Below are 20524 nucleotides of genomic sequence, written 5' to 3'. Positions count from 1 at the left end.
TCCCAGGTCTAAGATGTCGCCTTTGAATGTAGGCGGCAGGGTGTCCGGAATCGAGCTGAACTGACGATTTTGCTGAACTAAAGCGGCAACTGGACGTGGCAGATGCCGACATCACGCTTGTCAATAAGCGGCTTGATGAGGCTCAAGGTATGTAATTCCTCGGGCGGCATCAGGTAAGAACAGTTTTATGCCTGTGTCTTACGATGTGTGTGCTTGACACAGATGGTGCGGCCGCCATGGAGAGTCTTAGGGCAGAACTTGCCCGAGCTAAAGAACAAGCCAGCGAAAGTGATGCGGCCACCAAGAAAGCCCTTGAAGAGCCGAGAGCCGAACAGGCTGCTCAGTGCCGAAGCAAGGAAGAGATGGCTGAGATGGCCGAAAAGTTAAAAAGCGCTACAGACCGTTGCAGACTTCTTGAAAAAGAAGACCAGGCGAAACAGACGGACTTAGAGTAGGCCGTTGCCAATGCCAAGGACGCGCGCTCTGCGATGAGAGCTGCGAAGGAGGAGCTGCGTCAGGCCGAACAGATTGCGGCTGGAAAGCCCTTTATGTTGTGAAGGAAATTTTGCGATCCAAAGTTTGCTCCGTTGGACCGGATGTGGAGTGTGGAGGATACCTATCTGGACTTGGCAGCGAGTGCTGCTGATGCGACCGAACACTTTCGAGATCAGAAAGATCGCGAAGTGGAAAAGCTTTTCTGGTCGCAGTTTCACAATCTAGGGCGTCCACAGGCAGTGGATGAAAGCACCAATGTCGGTGTCAAAACCGGCGGATCTCGGGTAGGGGGTCCCGAACTATGCGTCTAGGCCGGATGGTAACAGGAGGCAGGGAACACGATGTTTTACCCAGGTTCGGGCCCTCTTGATGGAGGTAAAACCCTACGTCTTGCTTGATTAATATTGATGATATGGGTAGTACAAGAGTAGATCTACCACGAGATCAAGGAGGCTAAACCTTAGAAGCTAGCCTATGGTATGATTGTTGTATATGGAGCTGATTGCCTATGGACTACAACCCTCCGGTTTATATAGACACCGGATAGGGTTAGGGTTACATAGAGTCGGTTACAATGGTAGGAGATCTTGAATATCCGCATCGCCAAGCTTGCCTTCCATGCCAAGGAAAGTCCCATCCGGACACGGGACGAAGTCTTCAATCTTGTATCTTCATAGTCCAGGAGTCCGGCTGAAGGTATAGTCCGGTTACCCGAACACCCCCTAATCCAGGACTCCCTCACTTAGCCATAAATTTATCAAACTCATCTAAGCATGGGCTAGCAAATTTAGTAAATGGGATTTCAGCTTTATCATATCTATAGAGAGAATTTACCTTTACTACCTGTGTCGGGTTATCAAGACCATGAGTTTCTTCAATAGGTAATGGATTAAGATTATATGTTTCTTCAACAAGCGGTAAATTAAGACCATGTATTTCTTCAATAGGAGGTAAATTCTTAACATCTTCAGCTTTAATACCCTTTTCTTTTATAGATTTCTTTGCCTCTTGCATATCTTCAAGACTGAGAAATAGAATACCCCTCTTCTTCGGAGTTGGTTTAGGAATAGGCTGAGGAATTGGCTCCGGAGGTGTCCAATTATTTTCATTTGTCAACATATTATTCAATAGAATTCCAGCTTCATCCGGTGTTCTTTCCCTGAAAACAGAACCAGCACAACTATCCAGGTAATCTCTGGAGGCATCGGTTAGTCCATTATAAAAGATATCAAGTATTTCATTTTTCTTAAGAGGATGATCAGGCAAAGCATTAAGTAATTGGAGAAGCCTCCCCCAAGCTTGTGGGGGACTCTCTTCTTCAATTTGCACAAAATTATATATATCCCTTAAAGCAGCTTGTTTCTTATGAGCAGGGAAATATTTAGCAGAGAAGTAATAAATCATATCCTGGGGACTACGCACACAACCAGGATCAAGAGAATTAAACCATATCTTAGCATCACCCTTTAATGAGAACGGAAATATTTTAAGGATATAGAAGTAACGAGTTCTCTCATCTTTAGTGAACAGGGTAGCTATATCATTTAATTTAGTAAGATGTGCCACAACAGTTTCAGATTCATAGCCATGAAAAGGATCAGATTCAACCAAAGTAATTATATCAGGATCAACAGATAATTCATAATCCTTATCAGTAACACAGATAGGTGAAGTAGCAAAAGCAGGGTCAGGTTTCATTCTAGCATTTAGAGATTGCTTACTCCATTTAGCTAATAACCTTTTGAGTTCATTTCTATTCTTGCAAGCTAAAATAGCGAAAGAAGCTTCTTGATCAAGAACATAACCCTTAGGAATAACAAGTGATTCTTCATCATCACTTTCATCAGTATCATCAGATTCAATATTTTCAATTTATCTAGCCCTAGAAATTTGTTCATCAAGAAAATCACTAAGTGGCACAGTAGTATCAGGCATAGAAGTAGTTTCATCATAAGTATCATGCATAGCAGAAGTGGCATCATCAATAACATGCGACATATCAGAACGAATAGCAGAAGCAGGTGTAGGTGTCGCAAACTTACTCATAACAGAAGGTGAATCAAGTGCAGAGCTAGATGGCAATTCCTTACCTCCCCTCGTAGTTGAGGGATAGATCTTGGTTTTTGGATCTCTCAAGTTCTTCAGAATGATAAGCAGATATATATCCCAAGTGACTCAAAGAATAGAGCTATGCTCCCTGGCAACGACGCCAAAAAATGGTCTTGATAACCCACAAGTATAGGGGATCGCAACAGTTTTCGAGGGTAAAGTATTTAACCCAAATTTATTGATTCGACACAAGGGGAGCCAAAGAATACTCTCAAGTATTAGCAGCTGAGTTGTCAATTCAACCACACCTGGAAACTTAATATCTGCAGCAAAGTGTTTAGTAGCAAAGTAATATGATAGTAGTGATAACGGTAGCCAAAGGTAACAGTAGTAAAAGCAATGTTTTTGGTATTTTTTAGTGATGATAGCAATAGCAACGGGAAAGTAAATAAGCCAAGAACAATATACAAAAAGCTCGTAGGCAATGGATCAGTGATGGAGAATTATGCCGGATGTGGTTCATCATGTAACAGTCATAACCTAGGGTGACACAGAACTAGCTCCAGTTCATTGATATAATGTAGGCATGTATTCCGAATATAGTCATACGTGCTTATGGAAAAGAACTTGCATGACATCTTTTGTCCTACCCTCCCGTGGCAGCGGGGTCCTTACAGAAACTAAGGGATATTGAGGCCTCCTTTTAATAGAGTACCCGAACAAAGCATTAACACATAGTGAATACATGAACTCCTCAAACTACGGTCATCACCGGTAAGTATCCCGATTATTGTCACTTTGGGGTTAACGGATCATAACACATAATAGGTGACTATAGACTTTCAAGATAGGATCAAGAACACTCATATATTGATGAAAACATAATAGGTTCAGATCTAAAATCATGGCACTCGGGCCCTAGTGACAAGTATTAAGCATAGCAAAGTCATAGCAACATTAATCTCAGAATATAGTGGACACTAGGGATCAAACCCTAACAAAACTAACTCGAGTACATGATAGATCCCATCCAACCCATCACCATCCAGCAAGCCTACGATGGAATTACTCATGCACGGCGATGAGCATCATGAAATTGGTGATGGAGGATGGTTGATGATGACGATGGCGACGGATTCCCCTCTCTGAAGCCCCGAACGGATTCCAGATCAGCCCTCCTGAGAGGTTTTAGGGCTTGGCGGCGGCTCCGTATCGTAAAACGCGATGATTTCTCTTCTCTAATTTTTTCTCCCTGAAACACAATATATGGAGGTGGAGTTGGAGTCGGAGAGGCAACAGGGGGCCCACGAGGTAGGGGCGCGCCCTAGGGGGGCAGGCGCGCCCCACCCTCGTGGAGAGGTGGTGGCCCCCTGGCCTTCATCTTTTGCAGGTATTTTTCTTATTTTCTGAAAAGTGGCTCCATTAAGTTTCAGGTCATTCCGAGAACGTTTGCTCCTGCACATAAATAACACCATGGTAATTCTGCTGAAAACAGCGTCAGTCCGGGTTAGTTCCATTCAAATCATGCAAGTTAGAGTCCAAAACAAGGACAAAAGTGTTTGGAAAAGTAGATACATTGGAGACGTATCACACCGCCCGAAGCGAAAAGGCATGTGGGCCCGCTTTGTCGGCGACAGACAGACCTTTTCTCGCCGTTTTCCCCCTTTCCCTCCATTTCCTCATTCCTTTCCCCCTTCTGCCCCGCCACTCCCACCATTCTCCTCCCGCCCCCCGCCATCCGGCCCCATGCCGTCGAAGAAGTATTAGGCCCTTCGATCCACTTCCACTACCGATTCCACCCATCTGAAGCAGAGGAAGCCGGTGGCGAAACCACCGAGCGTGTCCAACGCCGAGTGGAGGGTGGAGGTTCAACGTCGGGAGGCTGTCACCACCGACCGTCGTAACGGGCTCAACACTAAGAAGGCCAAGGACGCGCCGCGTCGGCGGCAGCGGCGTCGGCAAAGCAGGCAGAGGTGTCTCGTGTGGGGATGATGAATCTGCCCGGCCACTGCTCGCAAGCTACGTGGAGACAATAGAGCGTCGCGTCACCGACCAACTTCTCGCCGTCGCTGCCCTGGGGTACGCACTCTCGCCCGGCTACTATTGGAGATATGCCCTAGAGGCAATCATGTATGATGATATTTCCTATGTTTTTATGAATAATGATAGTCCTTGGACATTATCAATGATGTGTATCAGCCAGTATGTGACTTGTTTGTGGGACTATGCATTGTATGATGACTGTCCTAAAAGGTCCCTAGTCGAAAGGGCTATGTGGACGCGCAACCAACTAGACTAGCATATGACACGGTAGATCGCTTGGTCTCACTAGCCATGGAGCATTGGATGCTAACCGGATAATATGGACTTGGAAGGATCTGGTCGGATTCGACGTAGTCAGATCCGAGTCGAGATAAAGTCCGAGTCGGACAGACCCAACTATGAGACGCAGCGATATGTCATCTATGAGTCTCTAGTACAACATACATTCTATGTTCTAAGACCTGAGCTGGTGCATGTACTCGGGATGGTAACGGACTTGCTTTGGGCCAACCAAACACTACTCCGTGACTGGGTAGATACAAAGGTAGGTTTCAGGCTTGTCCAGACCCATGTTGCGAGACATGGTCGAGCAAGATGGGATTTGCCCCTCCGATCAGGAGAGATATACTCTGGGCCCCTCGTGTGAACCGACCAGGATAAGCATGGCCATGCGACAAGGATTATGAGATAATCCGGTTTGTGGTTGGCATCACTGGAACGAGACAGAGGTCGGGCTAGCACAAGGATGACAAACTCGCCTTGAGCCCGACAACATATATCGTGTGGCAAAAGGAATGGAAGTATGATGTACAGGTTCGCCTAACCAGCTTCATAGTCTGTTTGGTGTTCGGCATGCCTTCCTAGAGGCTGCTACCAACTGTGTAGTTCGGAGGTGATCCGAACTGCGACCAAGCCTGCTTGAACCGAAGGGGTCACGCGCTTAAGGGAAGGAACCTACGAGGTCGGATCCAAGGACACTGGTCGGATGTGATCCAAGCTGTATTTGGATTGTGGCCGAGTAGACTTATGGGCTTTAGGGTCTGTGCGAGGCCCAAGTATTGAGCCCGCGATGGACGCCTATATAAAGTGGGGTGCGGCACACTCATGCGGTTGATCGCTTCGGGGCTGTCACTAGGGTTTGCATGTGTTGCGAATAGATACCTAATATAGCTCATTGAACTAATATCTATTCAAATAAAATATTTCAGAAAGTTCATTGATTGGCATGGCATGGATTAGAGATGTGGACCCCTCAAAATGCTAAGGACACGTATGAAGGAAATATGCCCTAGAGGCAATAATAAAGTTATTATTTATTTCCTTATATCATGATAAATGTTTATTATTCATGCTAGAATTGTATTAACCGGAAACATAATACATGTGTGAATACATAGACAAACAGATTGTCACTAGTATGCCTCTACTTGACTAGCTCGTTGATCAAAGATGGTTATGTTTCCTAACCATAGACATGAGTTGTCATTTTATTAACGGGGTCACATCATTAGGAGAATGATGTGGTTGACATGATCCATTCCGTTAGCTTAGCACCCAATCTTTTAGTATGTTGCTATTGCTTTCTTCATAACTTATACATGTTCCTATGACTATGAGATTATGCAACTCCCGTTTACCAGAGGAACACTTTGTGTGCTACCAAACGTCACAACGTAACTGAGTGATTATGAAGGTGCTCTACATGTGTCTCCGAAGGTACTTGTTGGGTTGGCGTATTTCGAGATTAGAATTTGTCACAGCGATTGTCGGAGAGGTATCTCTGGGCCCTCTCGGTAATGCACATCACTTAAGCCTTGCAAGCATTGCAACTAATTAGTTAGTTGCGGGATGATGTATTATAGAACGAGTAAAGAGACTTGCCGGTAACGAGATTGAACTAGGTATTGAGATACCGACGATCGAATCTCGGGCAAGTAACATACCGATGACAAAGGGAACAACGTATGTTGTTACGCGGTTTGACCGATAAAGATCTTCGTAGAATATGTAGGAGCCAATATGAGCACCCAGGTTCCGCTATTGGCTATTGACCGAAGATGTGTCTCGGTCATGTCTACATAGTTCTCGAACCCGCAGGGTCCGCACGCTTAACGTTACGATGACAGTTATATTATGAGTTTATATGTTTTGATGTACCGAAGGTTGTTCGGAGTCCCGGATGTGATCACGGACATGACAAGGAGTCTCGAAATGGTCGAGACATGAAGATTGATATATTGGAAGCCTATGTTCGGATATCGGAAGTGTTCCGGGTGAAATCAGGATTTTACCGAAGTACCGGAAGGTTACTGGACCCCCCCCCCAGGGGGACTTAATGGGCCTTAGGTGGCCTAGGTGGAAGAGAGGAGAGGCGGCTAGGGCTGGGCCGCGCGCCCCTCCCCCCAGTCCGAATAGGACAAGGAGAGGGGGGCGCCCCCCCCCCTTCCTTCTTCTCCTCCACTCTTTCCCCTCCCAAGTCCTAGTCCAACTAGGAAAAGGGGGGAGTCCTACTCCCGGTGGGAGTAGGACTCCTCCTGGCGCACCTCCTCCCTGGCCGGCCGCACCCCCCTTGCTCCTTTATATACGGGGGCAGGGGGCACCCCATACACACAACAATTGATCAAGTTGATCTTTTAGCCGTGTGCGGTGCCCCCTCCACCATAGTCCACCTCGATAATATTGTAGCAGTGCTTAGGTGAAGCCCTGCGTCAGTAGAACATCAACATCGTCACCACGCCGTCCTGCTGATGAAACTCTCCCTCAACACTTGGCTGGATCGGAGTTTGAGGGACGTCATCGGGCTGAACGTGTGCTGAACTCGGAGGTGTCGTGCGTTCGGTACTTGATCGGTCGGATCGAGAAGACGTACGACTACATCAACCGCGTTGTGCTAACGCTTCCACTTTCGGTCTACGAGGGTACATGGACAATACTCTCCCCTCTCGTTGTTGTGCATCACCATGATCTTGCGTGTGCGTACGAATTTTTTTGAAATTACTATGTTCCCCATCAGTGGAATCTGAGCCAGGTTTTATGCGTAGATGTCATATGCACGACTAGAACACAAGTGAGTTGTGGGCGATATAAGTCATACTGCTTACCAGCATGTCATACTTTGGTTCGGCGGTATTGTTGGATGAAGCGGCCCGGACCGACATTACGCGTACGCTTACGCTAGACTGGTTCTACCGACGTGCTTTGCCTTTCCCCCTCATGCTAGTCATGTCTTTCTTATATCTGAGATAAAGTATGTTGTCATGGATCCTCTAACTTGTTGAGCTTGCCTTTCCCCCTCATGCTAGCCAAATTCTCAGCACCAAGTAGAAATACTACTTGTGCTTCCAAATATCCTTAAACCAGTTTTGCCATGAGAGTCCACCATATCTACCTATGGATTGAGTAAGATCCTTCAAGTAAGTTGTCATCGGTGCAAAGCAATAAAAATTGCTCTAAATATGTATGATTGATTGGTGTGGGAGAAATAAGCTTTATACGATCTTGTGATGTGAAAGTAATAAACGCGACGGACTGCATAATAAAGGTTCATATCACAAGGGGCAATATAAAGTGACGTTCTTTCGCATTGAAATTTTATGCATTCAACCATAAAAGCACATGGCAACCTCTGCTTCCCTCTACGAAGGGCCTGTCCTTTATAATTATCTTCTACCTTATGCAAGAGTCATGGTGATCTTCACCTTTTCTTTTTCATGTTATCCTTTGGCAAGCTCAGCATGTTGGAAAGAACATGATATATATATCTAATTGGATGTAGGGGAGCATGAACCATTATTGTTGACATTACCCTTGAGGTAAAAGGTTGTGGGGCAAAACTATAAGCCCCTATCTTTCTCTGTGTCCGATTAAAACTCCATAACCACAAGTATCGCGTGAGTGTTAGCAATTATGGAGGACTAAATGATAGTTGAGTATGTGGACTTGCTTTTTAGCTCTGACATAGACTCTTTCCGATGTTATGATAAATTGCAATTGCTTCAATGATTGAGATTATAGTTTGTCGGAGCCCAATAAGGTTTATGATTTATACTTTTGCATTGTGAATAGATCATCACTTGAACATAAGTAATCATATGACAAAATCTATATATGTTGCTGTTATGAGAATAATCATGATGCCTTCATGTCCGTATTTTATTTTTATCGACGCCTCTACCTCTAAACATGAGGACATATTTATTGTTATCAGCTTTTCGCTTGAGGACAAGCGAGGTCTAAGCTTGGGGGAGTTGATACGTCCATTTTGCATCATGCTTTTATATCTATATTTATCGCATTATGTACTGTTATTTCACTTTATGTCACAATACTTATGGCTATTTTCTCTTATTTTACAAGGTTTACATAAAGAGGGAGAATGCCGGTAGCTGGAATTCTGGTCTAGAAAAGGAGCAAATATTAGAGACCTATTCTGCGCAACTCCAAAAGTCCTGAAACTCCACGGAACGTCTTAAAAGAAATAAAGAAAAATCCACACCAAAGATGAAGGCCAGGGGGCCCACACCCTTCTCATGAGGGTGGGGGGCGCCCCCCCTAGGGCGCGCCCCCTGGTGGCTCTCCGATGCCCATCTTCTCCTATATGAGGTCTTTCGATGAGAAAAAAATAAGGAGGAACTTTTTGGGACGAGACTCAGCCGCCACGAGGCGGAACCTTGGCGGATCCAATCTAGAGCTCCAGCAGAGCTGTTCTGCCGGGGATACTTCCCTCCGAGAGGGGGAAATCATCACCATCGTCATCACCAACGCTCCTCTCATCGGGAGAGGGCAATCTCCATCAACATCTTCACCAGCACCATCTCATCTCCAAACTCTAGTTCATCTCTTGTATCCAATTCTTGTCTCAAAGTCCGGGATTGGTGCTAGTAGGTTGCTAGTAGTGTTGACTACTCCTTGTAGTTGATGCTAGTTGGTTTATTTGGTGGAAGATCATATGTTCAGATCCTATATGCATATTATTACCCCTCTGATTATGAACATGAATATGCTTTGTGAGTAATTACGTTCGTTCCTGAGGACAAGGGAGAGTCTTGCTATGAGTAGTCATGTGAATTTGGTATTCCTTTGATATTTTGATAAGATGTATGTTGTCTAGCCTCTAGTGGTGTTATGTGAACGTCGACTACATAACACTTCACCATTATTTGGGCCTAGAGGAAGGCATTGGGAAGTAATAAGTAGATGATGGGTTGCTAGAGTGACATAAGCTTAAACCCTTGTTTATGCGTTGCTTCGTAAGGGGCTGATTTGGATCCATCTGGTTCATCCTATGGTTAGGTTTACCTTAATACTTTTGTTTTAGTTGCGGATGCTTGCAATAGAGGTTAATCATAAGTGGGATGCTTGTTCAAGTAAGAGCACCACCCAAGCACCGGTCCACCCACATATCAAATTATCAAAGTATCAAACACGAATCATATGAACGTGATGAAAACTAGCTTGACGATATTCCCATGTGTCCTTGGGAGCGCTTTTCCTATTATAAGAGTTTGTTCCGGCTTGTCCTTTGCTACAAAAGGATTGGGCCACCTTGCTACACTTTATTTACTTTTGTTACTTGTTGCTTGTTACAACCTATATTATCACAAAACTATCTGTTACCACTTATTTTAGTACTTGCAGAGAATACCTTGCTGAAAGTCGCTTATCATTTCCTTCTGCTCCTCGTTGGGTTCGACACTCTTACTTATCAAAAGGACTACGATAGATCCCCTATACTTGTGGGTCATCAAGACTCTTTTCTGGCGCCGTTGCCGGGGCGTATAGCGCCTTTGGTAGGTGGAATTTGGTAAGGAAAAATTTATATAGTGTGCTGAAATTTACTGTCACTTGTTACTATGGAAAGTAATTCTCTGAGGGGCTTGTTCGGGGTATCTTCACCCCGTCCAGTAGAGCAAAGAGTTGCTCCTCAACCTACTTAACCTATTGAAAATGAAACTCCTTTTAAATTTCCTTCGGGTATGATGGAAAAACTACTAGCTAACCCTTTTACAGGAGATGGAACAAAGCATCCTGATGAGCACTTAATATATGTGGATGAAGTTTGTGGATTATTTAAGCTTGCAGGTATACCCGATGATGTTGCTAAGAAGAAGGTCTTCCCTTTATCTTTGAAGGGAGACGCATTGATATGTATAGGCTATGTGATGATATGAGATCGTGGGACTATAAAAGATTGAAGCTGGAATTTCATCAAAAGTATTACCCTATGCATCTTGTTCATAATGATCGCAATTATATATATAATTTCTGGCCTCGCGAAGGAGGAAGCATCACTCAAGCTTGGGGGAGTCTTAAATCAATGTTATATTCATGCCCCAATCATGAGCTCTCAAGAGAAATAGTTATGCAAAGTTTTTATGCTCGACTTTCTGAAAACAATCGCACATGCTTGATACTTCTTGTGCTGGCTCTTTTATGATGAAGACTATTGAATTCAGATGGAATTTATTGGATAAAATTAAACGCAACTCTAAAGATTGGGACCTCGACGAAGGTAAGGAGTCGGGTATGACACCTAAGTTTGATTGTGTTAAATCTTTTATGGATACTGATATTTTCCGTAAGTTTAGCACTAAATATGGACTTGACTCTGAGATAGTAGCTTCTTTCTGTGAATCTTTTGCTACTTATGTTGATCTCCCTAAGGAGAAGTGGTTTAAATATCGTCCTCCCATAGAAGTAAAAGTAGCTGCACCTATTAAAGTTGAAGAAAGGACTGTCACTTATAATGATCCTATTGTTCCTACTTCTTACATTGAGAAACCACCTTTCCCTATTAGAATAAAGGATCATGCTAAAGCTTCAACTGTTGTTAGTAAAAGCAATATTAGAACTTATACACCTCCTGAGCAAGTTAAAGTAGAACCTAATATTGCTATTGTTAAAGATCTCTTGTCTGATAATATTGATGGGCATGTTATTCAGTTCGAAGGTGAAACTGCTAGAATTGCTAAACCTTGTGATAAGGATAAACATAGACCTGTGGTAGGCGTGCCGGTTATTTCTGTGAAAATAGGAGATCATTGTTATCATGGCTTATGTGATATGGGTGCTAGTGCTAGTGTTATACCGCATACTTTATACGAAGAAATTAAGAATGAAATTGCACCTATTGAGTTAGAAGATATTGATGTCACTATTAAACTTGCTAATAGAGATACTATTGCACAAATTGGAATTGTTAGAGATGTTGAAGTCTTGTGTGGGAAAACTAAATATCCTGCTGATTTTCTTGTTCTTACTTCTCCACAAGATAGCTTTTTTCCAATTATATTTGGTAGACCCTTCTTAAATACTGTCAATGCTACCATAGACTGCAAAAAGAACATTGTTACTGTTGGCTTGGATGATATGGTTCATGAGTTTAATTTCTCTAAATTTAGTAAACAACATCGTGAGGAAGAATTACCTAGTAAGGATGAAATTATTGGTCTTGCTTCTATTGCCGTACCTCCTAGTGATCCTTTAGAACATTATTTGCTAGACCATGGAAATGATATGTTCATGAATGAAAGAAGGGAAATAGATGAAGTATTCTTTAAACAGGAACCTATTCTGCATCACAACTTGCCTATTGAATTTTAGGAGATCCCCCTCCACCCAAGGGTGATCCCGTGTTTGAGCTTAAACCTTTGCCTGATAATCTTAAATATGCTTATCTTGATGAAAAGAAGATATATCATGTTATTATTAGTGCTAACCTTTCAGAGCATGAAGAAGAAAGATTATTGAAAACTCTGAAGAAGCACCGTGCTGCTATTGGATATACTCTTGATGATCTTAAGGGCATTAGTCCCACTCTATGTCAACATAAAATAAATTTGGAAGCAGATGCCAAACTAGTTCGTGATCCTCAACGACGTCTGAATCCTAAAATGAAAGAAGTGGTAAGAAAAGAAATACTAAAGCTTCTGGAGGCAGGTATAATCTATCCCGTTGCTGATAGTGAGTGGGTAAGTCCTGTCCATTGTGTCCCTAAGAAGGGAGGTATTACTGTTGTTCCTAATGATAAAGATGAATTGATTCCACAAAGAATTATCACAGGTTATAGGATGGTAATCGATTTCCGCAAATTAAATAAAGCTACTAAGAAAGATCATTACCCCTTACCTTTTATTGATCAAATTCTAGAAAGATTGTGCAAACATACACACTATTGCTTTCTAGATGGTTATTCTGGTTTCTCTCCAATACCTGTGTCAGCTAGAGATCAATCAAAGACTACTTTTACATGTGTAACATCCCAAAATTCTAAATTTTGGAATGTTATAATAAATAGATAGATTTGATTGATTGTTTGATTAATTGTGTGAAATTGAGTGAAATTTGAAACCTTTTTGAAAGTTAAATGAGAGGGAATAAAAGGACTTTCCCAAACTTTCATTTTGCATTCGTGATCTCCGTGAATTCAAATTCTTTTCACCACGAAACCCTGGAGAGAAGATGACATGACTTCTTCCATTTATTTAAATGACAAGGGGTGTTGAAAATATTTGAATTTCATTTGAAAATATTTTCAATTATGAAACTTTATGCAACTCAATGATTTTCACGAGAGAAGATAAAATGACTTCTTCAAACATATGAAATATGAGTTGGGAGTTTAAAAGGATCAAAATTTAAAATCCTTTTGAAATTATTTTCAATTTGGAGTTATTTGGGTTTTATTCAAATTATTTTTCTCCAAAAACAAAATACATGGAAAATAGGGTAACATGATTCTCTAAAATAGAAAATTGGAGAGAAATAAATTTGAATTCATTTTGGTATTTTAAAATGATTTTTAGCGGATTTTATTAGAGCAGGAGCACTGTTTGAATTATTTGAATTTTTTTAGAATTTATTTGGCGTTAGTAAAATGTTCATGTCGTAGGAAATATTTTTCTGAAATTTTTGATATATTATATGCCTATATAATATTTTCATTTCTATTTGTTTTTATTTATTTTGTTTTTCTGAAAAAAAAGATCTTTAAAAAAAACCTTCCTCCGCCGAGTGGGCCAAGCCAAAGCCCAGCCCAGCTGCTTCACACGCGCCCGAGGCCCCGTCGAGACGGCCACCCGACCCGTGCCCCTTTCCCCGCTGCCACCGACGGGTGGACCCCGCTTGTCATCCCCCTCCTCTGTCTCCTTCTTTCGTGTTCATTATGGACAGAGAGCCCTGATCCCAAATCTCTCCCGATTCAATCCGTTTGTTGCCCCTTGCGCAAGCCCCACCCCCTATAAATACTTCCCACCTCCTCCTCGTTCGATTTTCGTGAAAACCTCGATGTACCGTGCCCTAGGGAGTCCTCCCGATCTCGCCGGAGTTTGCAAAACTTCACCAAGCTCCGCCGCCTTGCCGCGCCTCCACCCTCCCCTTCCGATCACCTCCGCCACCACCATCACGTCTGCGTTGCCGCGCCGCACCTCCTCGTGCTCTCGTACGAGATGAAGGACCACCGGAGCCACCGCCTCGTCACCGTCGTCCATGACCGAAGCTACCTCGCTGGAGCCATTGTACGCCTGAACTCCACCAGCGTCGCCTCCTGCCCGACCCCGTCATCCAGCGCCGCCCGACCCCACACCAGAGCCGCCGCCCCTCCCTGCCTTCGCCTGCCTTGCCGGAATCATCGCCTGAGCCGGCGACCATGCCCTCTGTAAGCGCCTCCCTCCGTTCGTTTCTTTTTACCTCTATCATTGTAGTGTTAGGTTTATTAGAATAGATCGGTTTAGTTTTTCTTAGGGTTTAGTTAAACCGAACCGCCCCGGTTCGCTAGTTTTTTTCGTTTCTGGTTTATTATTTAATTTAGTTTGTTTACTGAGCGTTCATCAGATTAGGTTCGGTAATGAACGGTTTTCGTCGGTTTTGTTTCTGTAGCGAACGTTCATTAGATAGGTTTTTCTTTTTCTGTTTAATTTCGGCCAGGGACCCGTAGGTAATTAGTTTCTTCACAGTTTAGTCCCTGGTTTTCAATATATCATTACTTTTTGCTCGTCTGTCCAAATTCGATGAAACCAACGCCCACTTCTTCGTTACGATCCCCACTATCCAGTAATCCAGCTCAAACATGTTTTTTGAAAAGTTTAAAATTTGAATTAGATCAGATTTGAATTCAAACTTCGTTTGATCATAACTTGAGTTTCGTAGCTCCGTTTGAGTTGATTCTTTTTGCAAATCGAAGCTCTTGACCTAAACATTCTAATAAGGCCAAATTCACATAATTTTGGTACTGTTAGAAATTGATTTATGTTGCAAGAGTTATTGGCTTGGTTTTGATGTTTTCCGAATCGTTTTCTTCGATCTTTCTGATCTTTTGAGTGATTGCTTATGTGTGGTTACTATTGCTTGCCTACGATAGATTGACCGGAGTGTGACGAGTAGATCTATCAAGAGTTTTGAGTGTGAATCATCTTCATCAACATTGCAGGCAAGTTCACACTTTGATCATACCTCCTACTACACAGTTTTATTGCATTAGATCAATCCTCAAACATTGCATGATTAGGATCTAATTAAATTGTGGGATGGGAAGTAGTTGAGGTAGTACCTATTACCTGTTATGTTATCAAACCTTTGGGAGTTACTTCTACATTTGCCTATTATGCCATGCTATGCTAGTAGACGTGGATTGGGTGAGTGATATGCATGACAGATGTGAGTTTGTTAATTAATGGTTTATCTAAGGTGGCAACTTAAACACACATCTGGGTGGATTGAGGTACCTGGGTATTCCAGGATTGCCTATCTAGGCACCTGGGTAGACCAGGATTGCCTGTTTTTCTTTATGGACCGCCACCCAGGCCCAAAGGGATCATGAGATTTTTCATACTAGAAACTTCTGTGTGCAGCCACAAGCTATTATGGGATCTAGCATAGTTGATTAAGTCATACGAACTCTTACAGGGTAGACTAGTAGATGTTGGGGAAAGTAGGTGTAACGGTCTATCCATCGTAAGGTGCTGGCGCTTCTGAAAGACTATGTCTCGGTCATCCGTCTTCTCAAACACCATGTAGTGCGAGAAACCAAACGGAGGCGATCGAGTCTTGTGGGGAAAAGTGCGCAAACCTCTGCAGAGTGTATAAACTAATCATGGTTAGCCGTGTCCCCGGTTATGGACAACTTGAGTATCTAGTACCTGGATTATCACGTGAATCTCATCACGTTACTTTAAATGAATATTGTTGGATTTTAATGATGATATTTAATTGGGATTGAGAATGTTGTCAACCATTCTCAATGTTTAACAACCACCATGATAGTTGCATCAAATTTATTCCTTTGCAGTAGGGTAAAATTGGCTTTTCGCAAAAACATATAACCATAGAGCTTTTCCACCAGCCATATATGCATGTAGTGATAGACCTTGTTCATCATTCTCTATGGTGTGAATTTGCCAGTACATTCAATGTACTGACCCTTTGTGGCTGCAACGTCTCGTGTTGCAGGAATCTTACGACGAGTAAGTGATACGTTAGGGTTACTATTTCTACACTCAACTTTGCCGTTGGTGTTGATGGGAATCCACAACCTTGTTACTTCCGCTATTTGGATTGAGGTAACAGTATTTACGTTACTTTTACATGTGATTTACCTTTGTTATAAATCCTCGAGTACTGTGTGTGTCAGCATACCGATCCAGGGATGACACTTAAGCACAGAGACTTGATCCATTCGGGTTGGGTTGCTACAACATGCCCTTTTGGTACTTTTGCTTATAGACGTATGCCTTTTGGTTTATGTAATGCACCTGCTACATTTCAAAGATGCATGATGGCTATATTCTCTGACTTTTGTGAAAAGATTTTTGAGGTTTTCATGGACGACTTTTCCGTCTATGTTTCCTCTTTTGATGATTGCTTGAGCAATCTTGATCGAGTTTTGCAGAGATGTGAAGAAACTAATCTTGTCTTGAATTGGGAAAAGTGCCACTTTATGGTTAATGAAGGTATTGTCTTGGGGCACAAAGTTTCTGAAAGAGGTATTGAAGTTGATAAAGCCAAGGTTGATGCTATTGAAAAGATGCCATGTCCCAAGGACATCAAAGGTATAAGAAGTTTCCTTGGTCACGCTGGATTTTATAGGAGGTTCATTAAGGACTTCTCAAAAATTCCTCGGCCTCTAACTAATTTATTGCAAAAAGATATACCATTTGTCTTTGATGATGATTGTGTAGAAGCATTTGAAATACTTAAGAAAGCATTAGTCTCTGCATCCTGTTGTTCAGCCACCCGATTGGAACCTACCCTTTGAAATTATGTGTGATGCTAGTGATTATGCTGTAGGTGTTGTTCTAGGGCAAAGAGTTGATAAGAAATTAAATGTTATTCATTATGCTAGTAAGACTCTAGAAAATGCTCAAAGAAATTATGCTACTACTGAAAAAGAACTCTTAGCAGTCGTATTTGCCTGTGATAAGTTCAGATCTTATATTGTTGATTCTAAAGTAACTATTCAAACTGATCATGCTGCTATTAAATATCTTATGGAAAAGAAAGATGCTAAACCTAGACTTATTAGATGGGTTCTCTTGCTACAAGGATTTGATTTGCATATTGTTGATAGAAAGGGAGCTGAGAACCCCGTTGCAGACAACCTGTCTAGGTTAGAAAATATTCTTGATGACCCACTACCTATTAATGATAACTTTCCTGATGAACAATTAAATGTTATAAGTACTTCTCATAGTACTCCATGGTATGCTGATTATGCTAATTATATTGTTGCTAAGTTTATACCACCTAGCTTCACATACCAACAAAAGAAAAGGTTTTTCTATGATTTAAGACATTACTTTTGGGATGACCCACATCTTTATAAAGAAGGGGTAGATGGTGTTATTAGACGTTGTGTACCTGAGCATGAACAGGAACAGATCCTACGCAAGTGTCATTCCGAGCCTTATGGAGGACACCACGCTGGAGATAGAACTACACATAAGGTATTGCAATCTGGTTTTTATTGTCCTACTCTCTTCAAGGACGCCCATAAGTTTGTCTTGTCTTGTGATGAATGTCAAAGAATTGGTAATATTAGTAGACATCAAGAAATGCCTATGAATTATTCTCTTGTAATTGAACCATTTGATGTTTGGGGCTTTGATTATATGGGACCTTTTCCTGCCTCTAATGGATACACACATATTCTAGTTGCTGTTGATTACGTTACTAATTGGGTAGAAGCTATTCCAACTAGTAGTGCTGATCATAACACTTCTATTAAAATGCTTAAGGAAGTTATTTTTCCGAGGTTTGGAGTCCCTAGATATTTAATGACTGATGGTGGTTCACACTTTATTCATGGTGCTTTCCGTAAAATGCTTGCTAAATATGATGTTAATCATAGAATTGCATCGCCTTATCACCCTCAGTCTAGTGGTCAAGTAGAGTTGAGCAATAGGGAGCTCAAATTAATTTTGCAAAAGACTGTTAATAGGTCTAGAAAGAATTGGTCTAAGAAACTTGATGATGCATTATGGGCCTATAGAACTGCATACAAAAATCCTATGGGTATGTCTCCGTATAAAATGGTCTATGGAAAAGCATGTCACTTACCTCTCGAACTAGAACATAAGGCATATTGGGCTATTAAAGAGCTTAACTATGATTTTAAACTTGCCGGTGAAAAGAGGTTATTTGATATTAGCTCACTTGATGAATGGAGAACCCAAGCTTATGAAAATGCCAAGTTGTTTAAAGAAAAAGTTAAAAGATGGCATGACAAAAGGATACAAAAGCGTGAGTTTAATGTAGGTGATTATGTATTGCTATACAACTCTCGTTTAAGATTTTTTGTAGGAAAACTTCTCTCTAAATGGGAAGGCCCTTATGTTATCAAAGAGGTCTATCGTTCCGGTGCCATAAAAATCAACAACTTCGAGGGCACAAATCCGAAGGTGGTAAACGGTCAAAGAATCAAACATTATATCTCAGGTAATCCCATAAATGTTGAAACCAATATTATTGAAACCGTAACCCCGGAGGAATACATAAGGGACACTTTCCGGAACGTTTTAGACTCCGAAAAGGAATAGGTATGTGATACGGTAAGTAAACCGACTCCAAAACAATTTTTAAGGCAATATTTCTCTGTTTTGGAATATTTAGAAAAATAGAGAAATAAGTAGCAGTCCGGGAAGGACACGAGGGTGGTGGGCGCGCCCTACCCCCCTGGGCACGCCCCCCCACCTCGTGAGCACCTCGAGTGCTTTCCAGACTCCGTTTTCTTGCACATTACGTATTTTGGTCGGTAAAAATTCATTATATAATCTCCTGGGGGTTTTGACTCCCGTATCACGCAAACCTCCTCTGTTTTTGTTTAGAGCTGTTTTTCTGACAGATCTAGGTTATCATGACGGCCCCAAGCGCCTTCAAGGACAAGTTCTTCTAGAAGGTCATCAACCCTTACCTCGCGGAGGTGCTGGGACACCCTCAAACCATTGAGTTGCATGATGGGTTGCTGCACATCCGTGATGAAGAGGGACCAAAGGGGACCGGAAGCATAGAGATGAGGCTCGAAGCATTGGAGCAACAAGTTTTCAAGTGCCAGGGGATGGTGGAGCATGGAATCAACGCCAGCCACACGATGCTCGCGGAGTTCACTAACAATTACAAGCCGGATGCCAAGAACACCGAGGAAGCCATCTTCAAGCTATATGAGAAGATCGAGCACCTCCAAGCCCAAGTCTATGACCTTCAAAACCAAAACTGTGAGTATGAATATAGATTCAAAAGAATGAGTTTGGCTACAGATTTGAGGATTCCGGAGACTCGATCATCTTTCTATGATGGTGAACCTATGCCTTGGAAGATGGATGACAAGCCCACATAATCAACAACACCTCCGCCGTCTCCTCCAACAAAGAAGAATTGAGTATCTGGGTATGGGCACTCCCCTTGGCAACTGTCAAGCTTGGGGGAGGTGCCCCAGTATCGTATCACAATCACAACTCCTATCTTTACCCTTTTTCTTAGTTCGATCCTATTAGTAGTATCTTGATCCAGTAGAATAAAGTTTATGGCATGATCTAGTTTTGAGTTTTGCTTTATGATCTCTCTATGTAATTGAGCCTGTGAGCTATATATAGTAAATATTAGTGTCTAGTCAAGGGCTTGATTATTTTGCCATGATCTTGGGTGAATAAAAGAAAAGAGAAAAAACAATAAAAAGAAACAAAAAGTTCATATTGATCTTATTGAGAGTAATGACTTCACATAGAAAGAGTATGATGATTAAAAGTTGTTGGGAGTTGGCAGACATAGCTTTGGTCATTGTTGCAATTAATAGGAAGTAATAAGGAAAGAGAGGTTTCACATATAGATATATTATCATTGACATCTTTTATGATTGGGAGCACTCATTAAAATATGACATGCTAAAGAGTTGATGTTGGACAAGGAACACGACGTAATGAGTCATGTCTTTCTTATATCTGAGATAAAGTATGTTGTCATGGATCCTCTAACTTGTTGAGCTTGCCTTTCCCCCTCATGCTAGCCAAATTCTCAACACCAAGTAGAAATACTACTTGTGCTTCCAAATATCCTTAAACCAGTTTTGCCATGAGAGTCCAACATATCTACCTATGGATTGAGTAAGATCCTTCAAGTAAGTTGTCATCGGTGCAAAGCAATAAAAATTGCTCTAAATATGTATGATTGATTGGTGTGGGAGAAATAAGCTTTATACGATCTTGTGATGTGAAAGTAATAAAAGCGACGGACTGCATAATAAAGGTTCATATCACAAGGGGCAATATAAAGTGACGTTCTTTCGCATTGAGATTTTATGCATCCAACCATAAAAGTGCATGGCAACCTCTGCTTCCCTCTGCGAAGGTCCTATCCTTTATTATTATCTTCTACCTTATGCAAGAGTCATGGTGATCTTCACCTTTTCTTTTTCATGTTATCCTTTGGCAAGCTCAGCATGTTGGAAAGA

General features: G+C 42.0%; 1 pseudogene; it reads left to right on the top strand.

The window, feature by feature from the left end:
• The window catches only part of LOC119351742, a 143097-nt pseudogene that overhangs the window by 105703 nt on the left and 16870 nt on the right, over positions 1 to 20524 (top strand).

This window comes from Triticum dicoccoides, chromosome 1A (assembly GCF_002162155.2).
Source record: "Triticum dicoccoides isolate Atlit2015 ecotype Zavitan chromosome 1A, WEW_v2.0, whole genome shotgun sequence".
NCBI classification, from domain to species: Eukaryota; Viridiplantae; Streptophyta; class Magnoliopsida; order Poales; family Poaceae; genus Triticum; species Triticum dicoccoides.
The sequence above is the reverse complement of the archived record's forward strand: the minus strand, read 5'-3'. Positions and strand labels throughout refer to the sequence as shown.